At 39.7% G+C, this 22,046-nt stretch overlaps 1 protein-coding gene across 2 annotated transcripts in view; it reads left to right on the top strand.

Moving 5' to 3' along the window:
- Positions 1-20,645: 20,645 nt before the first annotated feature.
- col8a2 (collagen, type VIII, alpha 2) overlaps positions 20,646-22,046 on the top strand; it is a 47,136-nt gene continuing 45,735 nt past the window's right edge. Inside the window, exon 1 of one of the 2 annotated variants that reach the window (XM_044138733.1) lies at positions 20,646-21,449. The gene's annotated coding sequence lies outside the window, so the exon portion shown is untranslated. Of the gene's footprint in view, positions 21,455-22,046 lie in introns of both variants that reach the window. The other variant, XM_044138732.1, reaches the window with a different exon arrangement.

Below are 22,046 nucleotides of genomic sequence, written 5' to 3'. Positions count from 1 at the left end.
GTTTTAATGAAAGATTAACATTATAACATGATTTAAAGCTCCAAAAAGTTGATTTTACAAAATCCTTCCACTTCAAGATTACTGTTTTTTGTTTGTTTCCCTATAGTACTGTAATCTTTCTAGTTTTGACCTGTGTGGCACAAAGCTTGAACACCAGTGGTCCAGATTTTCCAATTTTCTGAATACATTTTGGCTTAAGTGATCAGCCCTCTCAGTGTCACACTGATTGGAATAAAGTTGATGCATCTCTATGTACTGGAAACCCCCAAAACCTGAGTTTGAGAAACTGATCCTTGGTCACCAGAGGGGAGCAGTTAAATTTCAATTTACCATTGAAACATTGAAATCAAGAAACCTCACAACATCAGTCTTTCCTAACAGGATTCTTAATGAAAGTGCTGTAATTTCTTTCCATTTTGTGAATGAACGTGAACTCATAAACTTTATGCAATAGCATCACTGTTTTTTTGTTTTTTTTTACTCCATGGGCTGAGGCCAGTGAATCTGTAAATCTTACAGAAAGCAAATTTTCTTTCCAGTTAGATCTTTCAATGCCAAACTTAGGGAGGAGGAACTTGGAGAGAACAAATTAGCCATAAAGAAACCCCTACAAATCTCTTTCATAAACATCAATTCAACAACCTACTACAGTCATAGTGTGTGTAAGTGAGTCAGAGTGGGTTTTGTACGTCTCTAGATACTCTTTTATGCAAATAAATTACAACTATCTATTGCTATTCAAGTTGAAACTAGACTTATGTCTATGTAAGTAATATGAATAACAGTCCTTAACCCATATAATTATTACATTCCATCCATGCATTCTCTGTACCTCCTCCATCAGGGTCGTGAGAGAGCTGACGCCTATTCCAGCAGCCAACACAAGAGAGATGGAGTAAATCCTGGACCAGTTGCCAAAACATCACAGTTTTATATATATATATATATATATATATATAAACCATTCATATTTTTGCATTTACACCTATGTGGCAAGTCTAAAATTGACTGTAAACATGCAGTGTTTGACACAGTTAATGGAAACAACCAAGCCTGCAGACAGAACATGGAAACTGCAAAGAGAAAGGCCGCAGCTGGTGACGACCCTCAAGCAACAGTACAAATCGCAGTGCTTTTCTGCCACTGTTTGCAACAGTTGATCACTTTTTATTCAAAAAGTATTTGTACACATTTTGTGAAGTTAAAGTTAGGGTTTTGCTGTTTCACATAAAATCCCAATAAAACGTCTAAGAGTGGGACGTTGATTTTTATTAGATATCCCAAGCCGTGTTCACGTGGTCTAGAGACTAAAAATATAACCCATTCTTCAAAAAGAAAGCTCAAACTTAGTCAGATTGAAAAGATTGCGCATCTGTAAACATGCATTTTCAAACCATGCCACTGATTCTCATTTTGGATTTTGGCCTGACTTTGTAATTTTAACACATAGACATGTTTCAAAATAAACTGTTCTGTTACAGTTCTGCCTGTTTGCCTATGGTTGTTTTTGTAAACCTCAACCCCATTCTTAGGTGATTTCCAGCCTCTATCAAGGTCTTTCCAGGACGGCCTTGCATTTAGCCACTTGTGTCTTCCAATCAACCCTTCCCCTTACCCTTTAGGTTAGGGGAAGATTCAGTGGGTAATGTTTGTGGTTCTGTGCTGTTAGTTTTTTACCCAAATTGTGTTTTCCATGTGGGCTAAAAACTTTAATATTGGTTTCATCTGTTCAAAGCATAATCTTCCACATGTTTACTGTGTCCTGTACAAAATCACATGTTTCCACATGTGATTTTCTTGGGATGCTTTTGTGAAGGCATGCTTTGTGACAAACTATATGTTTTACTGGTATTTTCTCAAACAAAGCCGTCTTATTACACCTTTCCCATGAAGGTCAGATTTATGGAGTACAACACAAATCAGTTTCCTGATTCTTGTAACTTACCTGTGAATCTCTGTAGCTCTGTACCAGAAATGTTTTGATATGGAGCTCCAAGAAAAGAGTGATAGTGCTAATGCTCTCCTTGCCAAGCATGTTCATTTAAGGCCACAGGTGTCAAACTCCAGTCCTGGAGGGCCATTGGCCTGAAAACATTTAGATGTGCCTCTGCTGCACCACGCCTGAAGAACTCATCTACACAAGGAGGAGGTGATTAAGCCATTTCATTCCAGCGTTTTGTACCTGTGGCACATCTAGAAACTGCAGGACACTGACCCTTGAGGACTGGAGTTTGACACCCCTGATTAAGGCGGTGTCAAACTTACATGTGTTGGTAAGTTTGCAGTTGGTTTAAAGGATGACCATTGAAAGCTACCCAACGCTTAGGATAATGTTTTAGAAGTTAACACTGCTGCCTTCCTTGGTCTTCAGGTCGTTGTTTGTTTCCTAATAAACTTCTGAAGCCTTCAAAAAGAACAACTGGAGATAAAATTAAACACTCTTAGCTAATTAGGAGATTGGTTTGACTGGATTCTATTCAAGGGAAACAAAGTTAATGGAGCTGAATATAAATGGACACCACACTTTTTAGAGAGGTGTTTGCTAAAACCTTCTTCATACCACATCATGATTATGCACTAGTTAGTATATCACACGGAGTCCTTGTAAAATATGTTGCAATTGCTCCGTACATACATAACGAACCCAGAAGGAAACTGGCGTGATGTATAACTACTAGCGGTTGGCATCCATGTAAAGGTGAAAGAGCGTGTGCAGAAACCACACTTCTACAAAGTGTTAGGTTGTTGATCATATATGATCAATTTAGTAGATCATTTATGCTGATCGAGTACTTCCGAGGGTGCATTAATGCCTTCTAGTTTTAAAATCAAGGCATTTTTTGACACGGAGCAGAATTTCGTCGATTTATTAGAAGATTTCTGGCATTTTTGCCGTAGTGTGTGCGGTTCTTATTGTTCATGCCAAAGCTTCAAAGCTGTACGTTAAGTTTGACTCAGCTTTAGTTGAAGGCTGTTTCCCTTCCCCTGTGCAGCCGTCAGTCATTGCCTACTTGTTCCCTCGCCGTTCAGTAATCTTTCCCTCTCTGCGCCGTAATTGCCCTCTTCCCAAAAAGGCCACGAGGAGGGACTATTTCTACACAACACCACACTGTGATGCGCAAGTGCGGGCCAACAATAATATTGGGCTTAATCTAGATATTATTACATGCAAAACGAGCAGCAGAAATTCAAGGGCGCCATTGTTCCTCGCGCTAAGTCTTTCGAGCGTCCAATAATGGGGTGTTTCCTTTGAGAAACCCAAACCAACAGAGCATCTGAGCTCTAACATAGAAAAAGACATGGAATCAGACAGACATGGAAAAGAATTGTACTGCATATAAAGTGATATTCAAAGAAAATTAACAGTGTCTCAAGGTTAATCATTGCTATTTTCTTTCACCGTAGTTAGACTGACAAATTTAGACAGCAGATCAACGAGTTTAATCAAATCTATCTTTTTCTAGCCCTGATCGCAAAGAAGGGATGCGAGTTTATCTAAAATGTGTACAATTTCTCTTTTCATTCATCTTTCCTGTAAAAAATAAAATGAGTGTTATTGGAAAAACACATTCAGTACTCAACGTATTCCTCTGCTGCCCTTGGAAATACCTGCTGCTGTAAGCACAGAAGACAGTAAGAAGAGGTCGAGAGTCTCATGTTTTCTGTAAAAACAATAATAATGAAGCACTGCATTAAGAGATTCGCTTGCTACACCTGAGAACAAAGTGCAAACATTTTTTTCTGAATCAGGAGCTAATTTAGGATTTGTGAAGCATCAGAACATTTGCCAGTTCTCAATGACAATCCTGGAAGATATTGAGGTACGGTGACCAAAAAAAAAGCCAAAACTCTCATAATGTCGGAGCAATACTGCATCAGTTTCTGCCCGACGCGCTGTAGTTTAGTTTCACTTAGTAAGTCTGAAGCAGTTTATTGGTGTCATGTCTTCCTTCACTGAAGATCTCTGCTGACATACTGGTCATAGGTGGCAATCTATTTGGCTGTCAGAACCTACTGAAGAGTTTTAAAAGACTGAATATTCACCAACTAAAGATTCGACTGCGTGCACTTTTCCAACCCGCTGTTAATATCTCGTCACACATGAAGAAGAGGAAGACAAAAGAGGAAGAGGAAACTCAGAGAGGGTGAGAGTGCCATGAGATGCGATTAGCCTGGACCTCATGTTTATGATTTCTGTAATACAGGCGCTTGGTTCCAGACATTCCCTCCATGGAAGGAATGTCTTCCTAACCAGTTCCATGTGAATGGTTTAGGAGGGAACCACAGCCTATGGTCGGGTTGAAGGCTCAGTCTTCCAAACACCCATCGCGGGGGGAATGTGTAGAGAGTGGAGAACGAGACGCTCGAGAAGTGGGTAAAGAAAACATAGCAGAGGAACGAACCTTACAGCAGAAAGGAAAGTTCTGGAACTCAGAGTGTCTCTGATTCAGGGCCTTAAAAAGGTTTTTATGTTTTATTTTTTTAATAAGGCCCCTGAAAATTTCTCCACATTTTGTCACATCACAGCCCTAAATTTTAGTTTGTTATGTGAAAGGCCGACACAAAGTAGCACATAGCTGTGAGAGAGAAGAGTAATTTCACATAGTTTTCTGATATGTTTTAGAAATCTCAAAAGAGTGGTATGTCTGTATTTAGCCTGTATTTACTCAGATACCCCTAAATAAAAGACATCAATATCACCCAAGTAGCAAATATCTCTGTTCAATTTAATTGCTGTTGGAATCCAGCCGTTCTCTGAAGGCCTCAGGTTTTTGTTTGAGAACGTCAGTGTACAAACCCAAAAACCGGTCAGGGATGATGATGTGGAGCAGCATTGTGTGGCACTACAGTACATGAAAAGTAACATTTACTCTCCCCACCCAGTGGGACTGATTTTGAGAAGTATTTTGGGAAAAAAGGCAGACTCTATTAATGTTTTTTTTTTTTGAGGAATAGCACCAAATAATGGGCATACTTGTAATCAGTACTTGGTTCTGTTACTGCACCGTAAGGTAAATGATGTATTGAAATCCCTTTGCTGGAAGTTCAAAATTCTGTCAAATTCTGTCTTTTTTTTTTTTTTAAAACAAAACACATAAATTTGAGAAACGTGTACTTGCTACGCTAAAATGAACTATTAGTTCTACCATCTGCTTGACCACAAAAACACAAATAACAGAAATATTTTTTATAGAATTAGAATCTAGGAAGAAAGTCAAGTAGTTAAAAGCACGTAGGATTTTCTTTCCACCACACAGAAATGTCCTCCGTTATGTTGGTCTACCACATGAAATCCCAAATAAAATACACTGAATGGTATGGCTGTGACAAATAGAACGAAAACAAAACAAAAAAGGTTCAGATACCTTCGCAAGGCTCTGAATATGTGAAGGGTCTGATTCAATTTATATTTGGCGACTTAACTATTTATTATTTTGCTCACATCACAAATTGCACTTAAATTCATATGCATTTTAATATTCTTTGTAACTAGACTGACATGAACATTGATATTCACAGATTTTCACGGGAAGACGTAAAATTAAGTTAAATTTCCTTCCAAACATAGGCTGATATCTTTTCCAGGACATTGTGACCTAATCTTTATGAGGCTATAAGACAAAAAGAAAGACATATTAGTCACCACCAAGGACATAAATCAAATTTATGTAAAGATTGCCTGTGGCTTTTAGATGACATCATCAGATGTATTTTTTATTATATAGATCTATTAAAACGAAATGGGCTGTGCATGATTTGCTATATAAATCAAACCTAAAGGTTGTTAAGTACATATGGGGTTTGTTTTCATTAGATTTTTTTCTTCCATGACCTTCTATCGTTCAGAAATCTGTTGCACCCAGACATTATTTAACATCATAAAGACCCAGAATGCTGTTTGTATTTAAATATGACGCTAAAATAAATAGCTCCAATCGTAATTGTGACAATCTGGGGCAATTTTAGAAGAATTGCACCATCAAGGAAATCATTACTGCACTTTTAAAATGGCCGTTTTCTGCAATTCCCATTCAGCCATGAGAAGTTGGCCCCAACCAATATCTCGTTCTCTGCTGCAAGTTGTTTTGCATTCCACAGTTCAGTAGTCGAATGGTGTTGGATGCAAAGTTTGCTTGGGAATTTTTGAGGGTTTTCTGTCGATTTTAACCTGTGAGCTTCAAATATGCTATTGTCAGAAACCAACGTAGTCTTCAGCGTTTTGCAGAAGCAAGAGTCCTTACAAACAATTCAATGACTAGAGGTTTAGCTGAAGAGATGCTGATATTGGAGGCTTTTTCTTTTGCTACTGTTTCCTTCATTTTGGTATTTGCTCTCTCTGCCTTTGCTGAGAACACCCGCCAGTGACAACCTTGTCCTGTACTAGCAATCAGCTAGTCCACAGAGAGGGCGGAGAATAAACAATTATGTTTATTCGTCTCTCTCGGGAAAGAAGAGAAACTAGTCAATTGTAGCTAATCAAAGCAGGAAATGTATGTGAGAAAAGGTAGATGTCCCAAACATATCCAGGCCAACACCATCTTTGCCTCAGTTTTGTAAACAGGTCAGTGCAGAACAGATAGTCTGCGGCCCATATGGCAGCTGAAACTGTTTCGGTGACGTGCTTGGACCTGTCGAGCAAATCAAGGTGTGCTGTTGGATTACTCTAATATTACTTTGTCAGTCTTTTTGTTACAACTAGTACAATTCCCTATTTTTGGTTGCTAAAGCAAACAATATTGCAAACGAGTGTATTGGTGGTGTAATGATGTACAGTATCTGACTCACAAAACAAAACGGTACACAATATTAGCTTTGGGAGACGAGATGAGATTAGTTTAGATTTTTTTGGAAAAAAACTGTCATGCGAACACATGTTGTGTTTGCTGGTTTACACAAAGAGTAAACTAGTCTAAGTTTGACTAGTCCATTTATTGCTGGTTTTGTTTGCTGGGTATGCCACACATTTATACCACTTATTCATAACTGACACAACTGCAAATCAGATAATGATAACATTACTTAACCTTGCGCTACACTATTCTGTCTTTAATTGATGAAGACTTACTTAGCATGCAGGATGCTTGAAACTGACTGCATGACCTTTTTTCTTGCTTATTCCGGTACTTGGGGGCAAACCCTTACTGTTAGAGAATTTTCAGAATTATCATTTTGTTATTACTTTAGGTGAAATTCAGTCTGTTTAAAGTGTTCTCTTCCTTGTATGTTTATTTTCTGACCTGGAGGTCAGGATTGTCTGTTTATCTTCATGTGAGCAGTTGAGTAGTTTTCTAGTTGATTAGGTTACATGTTGATTAGGTTACATGTTGTACAACCTCTGTTCTTTTTACGACCTCTGCCCCCTTGACTGTTTTGACTGTTTTTCTTTGACAATAAAACAGGAGCTCGCGTGAAAGGAAATCAGAACTCTCTGTGAACGGCTTGAAGAAGCTGCTTCGGAGACTTCTCCTTTTGCAAAAGCTTTGTCATAAAATTCATAAACGTTGTCTGTGGTTCTTTATTTAGGTTCAAGGAAAAATACCTATCACTTACAACATCGAAACTTCCTTTGTAGACCATCAATTGATCCCGAAAATGTAATAAGTGAAAAATTAAGACATCACGGCAGCAAACTCCATCCTGACACAACATTTGCAAAAAGGAACAATGATTGAAGGAAGAACATGTTTCTGTCTCTCGGTTGAAATGGTATGTCTAAAAATATCACAGTGATTTTGTGTCCTCAATGACTTGAGTCATATTACATACAAGGTGTTGTTCTGTACACAAAATCTGATTATTGACAGCAAAATAGATAGCTAAGCACGACACATTTCTTTTGGATTTATTTTGATAACTGGTCTCACTAAGATACTCCTTTGTACCTTGGTTGTGCACTTGTAACCTTTGTGGGTGTTCCCGACTTCAGAGTCTTTACTTTGGTATTTGTACAGCACAAATGTCCTTGTTTTTCTGGCATGTCTATCCACACCAACCAAAGTTGGGGGGCCAGCTGTCTGCTTCATTTTTACATCTGCACATCTGGTGACTCTTGAAGAGAAACTGGATAAAAAGCAGGCGAACGCAGAGAGGGCGGAGAAGTGAAAAAGACAAAAAAACACACAAAACTCTACCTCTTCAAAGCCAAGTTACCACTTTACACCGTTGGTGCTTGGAGGGTGTTGGTGTTAGCCATGTTCCCTGGATACAAACTGTGGTTTGTTGGCGCAAGCTTGAGACATGCGTTGACAGCCTGAGTATTTATAGTCCTCTTTGACAGCTTGTTTTGTTTAATATACATTCACATTCTTCCATCCCTGCTCCTCCCTAGCTTGTTGGTTTCTCAGGACTAAGTTAGCATAAAGAATTTTGCATGAAGAACCAGTTTCTCCTCACAGGACGCATTTTGGATCAAACAACACCTCAGTCAGCAGCACTTACAGTAACGGGCGTCTTCTCTATTTTAAGGAAGGTCAGTTTGTTCATTATTTATTCTCTTAGCTTGGCCAAATTTGAATACAAATTTACTTCATAGGGAATTAATTCTACATGTCATTTCTGCACATTTCTTGACTTTGGATCTCAGTCCTTTAGACAATTTTCTAACATAGGAAATAGACAAGTTCACCCTGAATTCACCGAATATTTCAACGTTGTTTCAGCTATATGAAACCGGAGGCTATTAGGAAACAGTAAGGATTTAAGAAAAGAAGAACACAAAGGATAGAATAAAGTGGGATAGAGAACATAAATTACAAATACAATTCTCTTTTTCCAAGCTTATCGTGACCTGGAAAACGCTTTAATCAAATTCCATACTTTCCCAGCGTTCCAGACTACGTAGGAACCTTCTTCATGCCTTTCCAAGAACAAGTTTAGAGTTATTCAAACTATTCCTAAGAAATATTGGCCCAAGCTCCCTTTCAGAATTTCAAATTTATGAATCAATGTTCGCAGATTGTGTGAGACCTGACCTGGTCACTTACTAACTTGGGTTCAGTTCCTCTGTTTCCTTGTGTATTGAAGACGATGAATGATGGCATCGGTGGAAACAGCTGTTTAGGGAGGAGGTTCCTGTCGGCTGTAAGGTCAGGACACATTCACACAGTTACACAGGACATCAGGTGAGAGGGGCCACTGCAAAAAAACTTTTAGCCCAGAAAGAGATAAAACTAAAATGTCAGTTTTGGCTTAATTTTCATTTTGCCTTATTGGGAAATTTAAGAAAACCTCTTCCTAGTCAAAATGTTGCAGAGCAACCACTCAGTGTAAAAAAAAAAAAAAGAAAAAGAAAAAGACACTGTAGTTACTTGGGAGGTCATAACCTTGATTCTTTTAATATAAAAACATAGCTGCACCTTGCGTGTACCTTTGTGTGACTAACAGAGAAGTGCAATGATGTGGACGGCGTAATCCAGAATATGATTAGCTAAATCATATTTAGCTGAATTTGTTGTTATTTTATGTACTGGTGACAAAATTATGAAATATTTCTTTAATTGTGTTGTTAGCGAATAAATCAAACAGGTAAGTATGGGTAAGCTAATGTAAAATGGATTCATTGAATGATTCAGTGTTTTGGTGAACATTTAAAAAGAATTTTCATTTTACTTTTTGTATGTTTTGCCATTAATTAAAAAAAGGAAAAAAAAAAAATCATGATTTTAGTTGCCTTTGTAGTCGCCTCCACCACGAGGCCTGCATGATCCAAGTCCATCCATCCATCCATCCATCCATGCATCCATCCATCCATCCATCCATCCATGCATCCATCCATCCATCCATCCATCCATCCATGCATCCATCCATCCATCCATCCATCCATGCATCCATCCATCCATCCATCCATCCATGCATCCATCCATCCATCCATTTTTTTTTTACACCCTTGTCCCTAATGGGGTGGGGACGTGATCCGAGTTTATATAATGTGTAAATTATCAAAAGCTGATTCTGAAATCACATTTGTTATAAACAAACAAACAAACAAAAAAAAACTGTAACTCAGGCTGCCTGTAGATGAGGAAAACAACAATAATGCTAATTTCTAAGATATAAAGTTTGTGGAGATATGACTTTACCTCAATTTGGGTCATTTATTATCTGTGACGTAACACAATCTTGATGAGAAATCTCATTCATGTCCCTTTTGTCTAGTTTTTTTTTTAATCCATTCTGAGAAGATAGTGGGCAAGATGGCACGTTATTATTAAGCTGTATATTTCTGCATTAAAGTGTTCATTTGAGAAAAGAAGGGTATGAAAAAGGATATTTGCTTGTGGGGAAAGTACGTAACCAAAAGGAGTTTAATATCTGTATGTTCATCACCCCAAAAACACTTCACAAAACGTTTTTAATAAGAACATTAATTTCATAATTTCATTTTACCTACTAAAGTAACGATTAGGAAAAATAAGCATCCAAATATCTAAAAAAAAAAAAAAAAAAACAAGCAAAAAAAAAAAGGTATTGTGTTAAGTGAAACATCCAACTTGAGGCAAAAAGTGCCTCAAAATCAATTAATAACTGTAGAGCAGGCTTTGAAGAACTGACCCACGAGTCTGACAAACACGACTTGAAGAAAGGGAAAGGCCAACGCTAATTACTGAATGAGCACAGGCAGTGTAACTCTGGTGAAAGTGTGTTTGATTCTGTCAAGATAAAGCCTGCTGCAGTTACAATGCATTAATCAAGCCATAATAAACGACTCTTTCGACCTGTTTTGGATGTCATGGTGATTTACAATCGCGTCTGCGAATAGAAAAAAAATAAAAAGCCCTAGGAAAATATCTGTTTCTTTTCCAATCGTTGCAGCTGAATTACTGATATTACACAGCCTGCACCTGCATCAGGATAGTTCCTTCAGTAAATCCGCGCTGTGATTAATGGTGACAGACCCCGGCTTCATTAGCACACGTTCTGGAACTGTCCAGGCACTATGAATTACAGGAGAAAAATATTTCAAGCTGTCTTTTTACCACAGCAAGTCAAACTGCTGTCTATAGGAGACCTCGTTAGCATGAAGATGCTGTTAGCGCCAGGACAACAAAGAATAGTGAGAATATATGACAGTATTTATCTTTGCTTTGACTGTAGATGTTATTCTTTCTACCGTGCGCAGTTTAGTACATTTTGTTCCACAAAGCAAGCTAATGTCTATATATACACATACACACAGTCCAAACCAAAACACTGAATAAAAGGATAATCTTTTTTTTTTCTCACAAACTGAAGTTAAATCATAAAAATCTTGTCTTGTTTTAGATTAGTTATAATTTCCAAAATAATTTATATTTACTAAATGGCAGAAACTGCAGGGAGTTTTATTTTTTTTTTTTACTTTTTTTTTTCTAATTTAGAAGTTTACATACATTTGCTCATTATCATGGATAATTGACTTTTCAGACGTTTTTCATTTAACTTTTTTGTAAGTATGTTTTGCCATTAATTAAACAAAGGAAAAAAAGAATCATGGTTTTAGTTGCCTTTGTAGTCGCCTCCACCACGAGGCCTGCATGGTCCGAGTTCATCCATCCATCCATCCATCCATCCATCCATCCATCCATCCATCCATCCATTTTTTACGCCCTTGTCCCTAGTGGGGTCGGGACGTGATCCGAGTTTATATAATGTGTAAATTATCAAAAGCTGATTCTGAAATCACATTTGTTATAAAAAAACAAACAAACAAACAAACAAACAAACAAACAAAAAAAACTGTAACTCAGGCTGCCTGTAGATGAGGAAAACAACAATAATGCTCATTTCTAAGACATAAAGTTTGTGGAGATCTGACTTTACCTCAGTTTGAGTCATTTATTATCTGTGACGTAACACACAATCTTGATGAGAAATCTCATTCATCTCCATTTTGTCTAGTTTTTTTTTAATCCATTCTGAGAAGATAGATCATCCTCGACGCGGATGTCGTGGGTTTGACTCCCGGTCCCGGCGACCTTTGCCGCATGTCTTCCCACCTCTTTCCTGTTTGCCTGCTGTTGCAAAAAATACGAGCCACTAGCGCTGGAAATACCAAAAAAACTCTCAGAACCCTAAAGAATATTGTCTCCAGCGTTTAAGAAATTTTGATGAGAAATGATCTCTTCAAATTGAAATACAGTGATGTAATTTTTTTTAATTTTTTTTTTAATTCATACAGAATAACTTTTTATTCCTGCCACTTAAGTACTGAATAAACCTTTATGTGCTGAGTGAGGGCAGGTATAAAGGTCTCACTTATGTTTCTGTTGAGCTGGTTTGATAGATGGCGGTGGCTGACTCCACTTAATACAACCCTTAAAAAGTGAATTTCCAGTCCAGTTTGATGTCTTGGTGAACTCCCTAAAAGATCCACAATCATCTTCTTTGTGTTGTTTACTTTAAAGATGAGGTGATTGCTTCCACATTGAGTCATCAACTGAGTCATATGAGTTCTGTAGATGACAGACTGACCTTTCTGCCTGTAACACAACCACAGCTGTTTCATGAGCTGTGGTCTATTTGTTAGGTAGTCAGGAATAATTCAGGTGTCTGTGAAGAAGTCCACCTGCCCAGTATTCTTCAGTATTCCTGATTTCTGAGCTCAAGTTGTTAATTTGCCTTTCTTTCATTATTTTACATGTTTGGAAGTCTTGGGGTTTTGAGTTACTGTTTCAGAGTAACTCAAAACAGTTACTCTGTTTTGAGTTACTCAAAACAGAGTAACTGTTTTGAGTAAACAGTTACTCTGTTTACTCAAAACAGAGTAACTGTTTTTTTTTAAACTTTTCCTTTATTTGATTTCATAAAAGTGTTTAACCATCAGTTCTCAAATAACAATTTTATTTTCTCAAGGAAACTATTTCCAAACCATAATGCCACTGATGTATGGAAACAAAACTGACTATCCACCTTGTTCAATTTCTCTAGTCATGTTGCAGGCATCGTCGTTTTCATGACGACATGAAACGTGTCAAACAACCTCACAAAGCAAAACATTATGACCTGAATGAAAGAAATTTGAGAACAGGTTAGTAAATAAGTCATTAAAATCCATTTCTGGAACGGGCTCTGAGCTCATTTGTATGGCTTTGAAACACATTGAGAGCATTTATCCACAAATGGAGATGACTTTGAACAATGGCGAACAGCAGCCGAATGCCGGATTCCTCTCTGAACCTGACATAAAAACTCTGCAGGCCTCGTCGGCTCGGTTACGGTCAGCAGTCTTGATTCAAGAAGAAGAAGGTTACGGGGCAAACAGGGCATCTAGGTGAACATTTTATGGCAAAAGAGTATAATGGCAAATTAAATTTGCTGTGGTAACTTGCATACAGAATTAGAGTTTGTAAGAATTTCCTTTTTAGCCTTTGCCAAGTGTACTCAATGCGATGAGAACACTTGGCGTCCAACTCGGTGTTATTTTGGCTTGCCATAAAGTTCCAGTGTGCAGGTGTTACAGCTTATAGTTATTATTGTCATGAGGTATTTGTGAAACATTGCTTTGGTGAAATAGATGATTTATCATTTGTTGGTAACCAGGGAAATCACACCAGTAAAATTCTCCCAGTTTCTCCTAATTTACGGTGCCATTTTAAAGAGGAGTTCTCTATTTTGCAGGCACATGGACTTATATGGGCTTAATTGTGTATTTGTATCACCACTATATTTAATAAAATGCTAAAAATACATCTCTTCCAGTGTCTCTTTGACATCCACTTTAATTTCACGATGGGAATTATGACATCTCTCTGAAGATCTCCACAAGGTTACGCTCCTCATTTTGATTTTCAAATCAACGCATCGAGCGCATGTTTGCTCTGGTATGCCATGTGCCTTCACCTAGCATAAAAATAATCATGGTGAGCCACCGTGTTAAAAAATGCCCAAGCAATTCTTTCGTCCCAGCTTCTAAGTACATCTCTTTGCTTGTCAAGAGACTCAATCAGAAGGAAAGCTGTGATTGATCAAAATGTATTATTAAGATAAAAACTCCAGATTTCTGAAGAATTTCAGGGAAAAGGTGAACTTTGCACAGCTTTGTACCACATTGCCAGTCCTCCAAACCTGACTGGGGTGGAGATTTTGGATGTTCTGAAGAGATATCTAAACTCCAGCAGTTAACTTTATTTATTCCAATCTGATTGTTTGGGTTGAGGGATTGTGTTACCGCTGGACTGAGGGAAATTGCTCCCATGGCTCCAATCTTTTGAAATGGAAAAAGTTTTTTGTTTTCTTTTTCTCCAAAAAACTATAACAACACAGATTTCAGCGCTTCTCTGTCTTTCTCTTTGTTTGATAAAGACTGATGTTCTCGTTGCCCTGTCAGGAACGGGTAACTGAGAAGAGTTTTTCACGAAAAAGGGAGCGAGGAAATTGTTGAATAGCTTACAGAGTGACGCGCTTATCAGTCAGGCAAAGATTTCTGGGTGTGTTGCTTTTACATGAAAGCATGCAAGTCCAGATGGAAGGCTGCCAAGTTGAAAGTTAATTTACTAGACGGGGAAATTACATTTGCAAAATGTCTGTCTTGGAGAATAACCTTCAGATAAGCAAAAATATGAAAATGTGGAATAATAACAGTCGGTTTCACGGATTTATAAGAACCTGAGTAACAATCTCATTAGATTCTTGTTTCCTATGACTGACCTTTCTGCTTCTGCACATACCTTACATGTTCTTGGCTTTGCTATGGTAAAGTGGCATATAAATAGTGCCTAGGAAAGTAGACACAACCCAGGAGTGGCGTCTCACTTATCTCACACTAACAGTGAAACCAAGTCAGCAGCTGAAAATGCCAAGAGGAAGCAGAAGCCGGCCCTCCAGGATGAGCACTCGTACCAGCCGGTCATTCGTTTACCGCCTCCAACGGCCAGTTTCCTTATCTACGTTCTGGTCCCGTCTCTCCATCATGAGACGGCACCAGCCTCAGTGCCCAGACATCCTGGTTTGTTTGCAGAGGGGTGCTCCGACGAACTCAAGCTGTTTCTAGAACCAAAGCACCTTGAAGCTTTGCCAAGGATGTGGAGAGGCAGTGCAGGTCTGGTAATGGTCTTTCTTTAGATGGAGACAGAGTCCTGCACAATCCGCATCACATGTCAACTCGCCAGATATTTGTGAGGTGGAGTGAAGCCAAGTTTATTCATATGTTTTATTTCAGTAACAAGGCAGTAAAAATGTGCTTTATGAATGTTCCACTTACTACCAATCAAAAGCAACTCTAAATATTTGAGTTTTAAGCTACGAATGAAAGGAACTCAGGTTTCCAGTTGTTTTGCAGTTTTCTGGAAGCTTGGTCCTGATTTGTGGTGCATAGAAGCTGAATGTTGCTTCTCCATGTTTGGCGGAGAAGCAGTGGGATGAAATCATCAATCACGACTATGGAGAAGAACCCAACATGTACTGCTTTAACTCCATTTGGTTCTAAGAAGACAAAAAAGAAAGAGGAGTGTAAGGAAGAAACCTCCACCACTTTAAAAAACAACAACCTTTTGATCTCTGCCACGACCAAAGATCTGAAGTGAAGCCTTCCCACATCATGTTACTGCCACCGCCATTTTAAGCCCCTGAGCCAGTCGCTTCAGCGTGACGCGCAGTAACAGTTTTCAGTTTCCGCAGGAGTTTTAAATGGTGGCCAACAGATTCAGTTTTGATCTCGTCCAACCAGAACAACTTCCACCACATTTGCTGAATCCCTAATGAAGCACAACGCATTTGGAATTTTTTTGTGACTTTTTGTCCAACTCTCATTCTTCTGAACACCACCTCATAACAAATAGGCGTGTGACGTTATTGCAACTAATTCTCCTTAATGAAAAATTTGAAATGCGTGTATCTTTGTTATCTTTTTCTTTTCTCCACAATACCCTTTGTTAGTCTCGCATAAAATCCCAATAAAATACCACAAAGTTTGGGTGTTGGGACTAGTAATACCTTTGCAAAACAGCGTACGTGCACTTATACATCTTTCTATTTGAAAGGTGTCAGCACTGTTGCACTCTGGAAACAATTACCAGTAAATATTCCTCACATTCTTTCATCTCCCCACCAGCTCAGCTGATTAGTATATCCACAAGGCTAACCTCAAACATGCACACACACATTTGCATTTTTCCCTGTCTATCATTTATTACAATACAGTAAATCCTCCTTCCCCTTTCTTTTGCTTATACTTCCCTCTCATACACAAACACCTGACATTTGACTCCTGCTTGCTTATTATTAACACTTCAGCTCTTTAAGCAAAGACCTCCCAGGACGACAATAACCTGCCGGAAAGAAAGAGTGAGCCCCATTTTTTTGTTAATATAGGACTCCTTTCTTAATGTGCAGCATGTAAATACATTCAAATACGCACATTTGAGACCGTGCAACCCCCCTTTATTTTCTTCTCCTCTGTTTTCCTCTGTCTGGCCTTTCTCAGCTCCACAGACAGAAGAATTACCCCAGCTGTCCTCTAATCTCATCTGAGAGCATTTTCCCAGGGTGGAAACACTGTCATCCTTTTTTGTCTGCACCGTTCCCGTCTCCTTTCTCTTTTGTCAGCGTCAAACGATTACCCGAGAGGAAACCAAAGAGTATGAATCAAGTGCGCCAGGAGGAGCCTCGCCAAAAACCGTCTCTTTCTTCCTCTACCTGCTCTGTCCACTTTCCCAACGTCCTCGGTGCTCGTCATGTCATGTGCCCCTTGCGTCAACCCTAGTCACACTCCACGTCCCTTTTGTCAGTCAGTGGCAGAGCACCGAATCCACCACAGAAGAATGTCTTTGTTGAAATGTGCATCAGTCCGACTGAATGACCAACATGTCATGAAATCATGTTTGAAGTACTTCGTTATGTTTTCTGTCTTCATTTCTCTTCCTATTCTCTTTTGGAATCCTGCCGGCGCTCGCCAGGCTACTGCAGGTAGATGGCGGTGCAATCTTCATCTGCAGTGGTTCCTGTATAAGGTTAGAATGCAGGAAGGCGGAGCAGACAGACCTGCAAGAAAGCTGCTCTACTGAAATGTCGAGGAGTGAGAGCCGCTGTTCTCTGCCTGTCATTGCTTGAACCTTTAACCCCGACCTTTCTTACCAGAAATTTTGATGCTCGTGGGGTCGAAAATAGCTCGAATGAAGGAAAGTGCACTAAATGCCGCGCCTCGCTGAATTCTCAGGACGTCTTGCACCTTTTTCCCGCATCAAAATCACAAACCAAATTTTATGCACAAAGTCATCGACGGGTTTGTTTTGGGGTTTTTTTTACTGAAAAGTGTAGCATGCATTTGTTTCAGGTCCCACTTACTATATTACTGACTAATAAAAACAACAGCAGCTTCACATTTTTGTACATGAAGCATCATTGAAATCAAAACAGCAGAATCTTTTCTGTTATGTTCTTCTAAAACAAATCTCCACCTGGTGTCTGTGGACAATCTCATCAAAGAAAACAATCACGATCAAACATTATTGGGTTTGTTTAGCAAATGATTTTCATACACTTTTTAAAACTATTATTTTGGTGGAGAAGTTTTAAAACGGGGCTGGGTTGCAAAACAATGTCCCAAACTTTGAGATTTTCACTGTTCAGTCTACTGTCTAAAATGGAAAGAGTTTGGCACAACGTCCCTCCACACAAACTGGCAGAACAGGCAAGAATCAGACAAATAGCAAATGAGACCTTATAAACTCTAGAGAAGCTACGGCGATACGGCTTTGCTTGTCAACGTACATGTGAAAGGCTGTGGTGGACAAAGGTTTAATTTATATTTTCTTAAGCAGGGACAACAAAACTAGTTAATGTTGATAAGAAGATCCAAAATGGAAAGGAATTTTGGAAGAACAAATTGTAGAGGTTGAAACTTAAGACGGGGAGAGCCACTGTTTAGATTTAGAAGAAATGGAAAATCTACTTGCACATCTACGTGAAGGTTTGCCTCTCCAGATGTGCAAAGCCACAAGAGACTTTGAAAGAGTTGGAACTGTTGTTTATCTGCAAGTATTGAATTCGGAGGACTAACTAAGTCTTTGAAAACCACGCAACACACCGACTTACCAATTATCATTTGCCTGGAGCTGGTCTATCATGTAAAATTTCAAGAAAATGGATTTGAGTTGTTGCATGTAATGTTACAGAATAGAAAAGTAATTCAAGGGCTTTACATAAATTAGCAAGGCGTATTTAAGGTCTCTGTTGGTGAGGGAAATGACAGAAGAAGACCATAAAATACTACTAGCAGTAACCATTTAATGTAACACCGTTAACATTGTAATTGCCTTAATATAGTTCCTCACTGGGTGTACTGGAACGACGAGGTCAAGTGAAAGCCAACAACCCAGTTCTGATCAAAGTCACAACCAGCCCCACCCACCCTGCACAGTCCAACCATTCAAGTAACCCTCTTAGGGAACACACACACTCCATGCAACCCCCCAAACAAACCCGCTCCACCCTGAACACACCACCTCCGAGCAGAACAGACCCCCAAAAGTTGAAACACAGTGGACCTATGTTCGTTGACAGCGGGTGCGGTGAAGGGTGGAGTGTATCTGTGACGCCAACCTGCCTTTCACAACTTATTTTTGGCCTGTGTTTGTCAAACATCAATGGCAAAGCGGCTCTCCGGGAAGGGTTTTCCAGTCAGTAAACTTGCCTCTGTGTTTTTTTTTTTCTCTCTTACTAATGGAACGGAGAGAAGGAGAAAAGTGCAGTGAAGAAGAGAGAGGAGGGGAAAAAAAATCCAAATACTTATGACAACCAGGTGTTTTTTCCCTTTTCTCAGGAATGTTTCACCTTGTAAAAGCATGCGAGTGAGAGGCAGTTTTTTTTTTTGAACCAACTCTTAGAGAATGGTTTGGGGATTTTTCAAAGGGGTGTGTTCTGACCAAAGGGTATGAGTGAGCATTAATCTGTGTGTTTGTGCGAGAGCATTAGAGCTGAGGGTTTTTTGGGGGAGCCAGAGGGTGAATTCTTCATCGCAACCGTAGCGTAGCCATGACTTGGAGAGGCCGAGGCGTTCCTTCGTGTTTTCCGTGTTGACTCCACCAACCAATTTTTTGCCTCACTGAGCCTGCTTATTTGATAGGGTGTGATCACGCAGGAGCACACACCTGGCAGCCGAATGAATGGCAGGCCAGACCGCCGCACAGGGGTCCTATTGATGATGTCACCGCTGGACTTCTGGTCACTCCACCCTTTGTGTGTTCACTAGCGCCACTAGGCCCTTTCACAGACGTGACGACTTGCTGCGTTGTTTTTTTTTTTTTTTTTTTTTAAAGGTGTTTCAATTTTGTTGGCTCCGTCGCAGAACAAAATAGGTTTTCATAAGAGATTCTGTAGATTTTTTGCCAGCACAATGAACAATGGAATGCCTGTGACCTTCGGTCGGTTCAGCGCGGACGTCTGTAAGCGAATGAAAGCCCACTTTGACGCTGCAGAATAGGCCGCGTGAAATGCTGCAAATGCAAATAAATGCTGCCGTAATGGCGCTGTTCAAGCGGCCGATCCCATTAAATGTAATAGACGTGATCCAAACATGCCCCTGCCCACCCCCTGCAAGAGAAATGGCTTGAAAGTTTTCATGTGAGGAAAAGTTGAGTCCAGCTCAACTTCGGCTCTAACGATCGGCAGATTATACAGTCTGTGGACGATGAGTGAGAGGAGAGCAGCGAGACTGCCAGCTTTTGATAACTGCCTGGGACGTGTGTGCGAATCGAGGGATGTGAATCGGTGGGTGTTGCTCAGATAACGGAGCCATTTTTAAATCAGTACCGACTGGAACATCTGGATGATTATTAAAACCATAAAAGTTTTGGACAAAAATGGGGTATTCTGAGTTCCTCAAATGGTTTTGACGGCACTTTATGATCTCCTTTTGAAGTCTTTGCATCTGATCTTTAACTCAAAGACTATAGATTAGCGTTTCCTCCGTCGGAACCCAATCAGAATGTACATAAGATGAAGAAAGCAGATGAAACATTGTTTTTGGCCCACATGCAAAATAATACAAGTGGTGGAAAAACTAAGATTGTGCAGAACCCTGAACACACCATCCCCACAGTAAAACATGGTGGTGGCACTATCATGCTCAGGATATATTTGTTTTTATAGCAGGCACAGGAAGTTGTTCAGAGTTACTGGAGAGATAAAACTAAATACAAATCTAATCTTCAGGAAAACCTTTTAGAGGCTACAAAAATTTTGAGCCTGGGGTGAAAGTTCAACTTACAGATCGATAACAAATTCCAAATCAAAAATGTTGCATTTGTAATTATATTTCATGCAATTATCATATTAAAAAAATAAAGGAAATAGTTAATAGTTTTACAATTAAAACTGCCCTCCCCAAGTTAAAGTAAATAGCTTTGGTTACACTAGTGTAATGTCATATCAGATCAATACACACACTGTAACATGTTTTCTAACAGTACGGCAGTTTAATGCCTGACCTGATTTGAAAGTCATGGCATAAAAAATGGAGTGATTTGTTAGACATGAGTTGAGCAGAATATGGCCAAAAGACTCTCCTAAATTTCCTTTTTCATGTCTTTTTTTTTTTTTTTATCCCCTTCACATCATCCTATCCCACCCCTCTTTTTGCGGCTCCTGACCCACCCAGTCCTGCACACTCCCCTCCTTCCTTTCTGCTTTTACCCACAGACACTTGCTTTTTTGTACGAAAGGGGGTTAACCCGACAAACAATCCAGTCTGTCTTTTCCCGAAATGAGCCAGTGGGAGAGGGATCGGTGGAGAGTAAGCCAGAGAGATTGGAGCAGAGAGGTGCGCAGCCTCTGGTTATAAGTCTCTGGAGTGGGACCCGACAGCCTTCAGCTCCAAACACACAGCCTTGCTGCTCGCCTGCCTGACCTGACCAACTGACACGCTGAGTTTCCCTCCACTCCCTCTCCCTCTTCTGTCCTGCTCCTTCCCTCCTACTTTCCACCCTGGAGAGTGAGAGTGCACAGATTGGGAAGGTGCTCCTCAGACCTGCGCCTGGATCGCTTGAAGACAGCACAGAGAGGATTTTCCCCTTGTCCTTCACTTTCATCCTCTGCCTGGGTTTCACCGTCTCTTCCAAGCACGTGGTTGGACTTTGCTTTTAGATTTTTCTCTCCAGACTCAGAGAAGAAAAAACAACAACAACAAAAAAAGTTTGAAAATAGAGTTTGCTTCATCTGTCTGCAGCAGAGAATATCCAATTTTTGAGTTTTGTTTATTTATTTTTTGGGTTGTTTTCATCCTTTTTGTCTATTCGACTCTCTGCACTTGCAGCAGCACTGGGCCAGTTTGGAGTGCCAGCTCTTTGCCCTGAAGGACGCCTCTCCTTATTTTTGGCTGCATGTTCCCTGACTATCTGATACTGCCACATCCTATGGGAGACACGCGTGGCTGAACCAAGGAGGGCGGCAGAAGAGAGAGACCCACCTGAGGAGCACACCTACAGCTGCCCCGACCCACCTGCCCTACTTCCCCCCATTGCCCCCCCACACAGAGGGTGAGGTAAGCGCTACCTGTGCTCACATTTCCTCTGGCTCCGCTTGCATCCTCACGTCCTGTCATCATTCCATTTTATCACATGTGGCTGAGGTGAGCCGGGCCAAGAGAAACAGAAGGAGAGAGCAGGAAAGGGAAAAAAAATGCATAAAAAACAGATTCAGCAACTCAGTCATAAGAGCTGAGTAAATCTCCTCACCCCTAAGCTAGTGCACTAAGTACAAACTAGAAGATTAAAAAGAATGTGGATGGAGTTTGATCACCAAACCTCTCATTGAGAACCTTTGTTTGAATGTCCTTATGGTATGAGTTTATATATATATGTTTATATATATTTATTTATATCTCAGTCATCTGGAAAGTAATGGCTTTCTAAATTCTTCTTTGTGGCTACAAATTCCAGCCCTGGATTTAGATGGTCTTCCTTCACCCCACATGTTTTGGGGGTGTCAATAATAATGATGTTAAGCAGGCGTGGCATGTCTAAGAACAGTGAGGCAGCAGGTTATGTTTAAGAACAGACGCGATGCAAATGCTGTTTAATAGAATGAGTCTCACACAAATATGTAAGTAATAGTAAAATATATATATATATATA

Source organism: Gambusia affinis, linkage group LG14 (genome assembly GCF_019740435.1).
Source record: "Gambusia affinis linkage group LG14, SWU_Gaff_1.0, whole genome shotgun sequence".
Taxonomy (NCBI): domain Eukaryota; kingdom Metazoa; phylum Chordata; class Actinopteri; order Cyprinodontiformes; family Poeciliidae; genus Gambusia; species Gambusia affinis.
The sequence above is the reverse complement of the archived record's forward strand: the minus strand, read 5'-3'. Positions and strand labels throughout refer to the sequence as shown.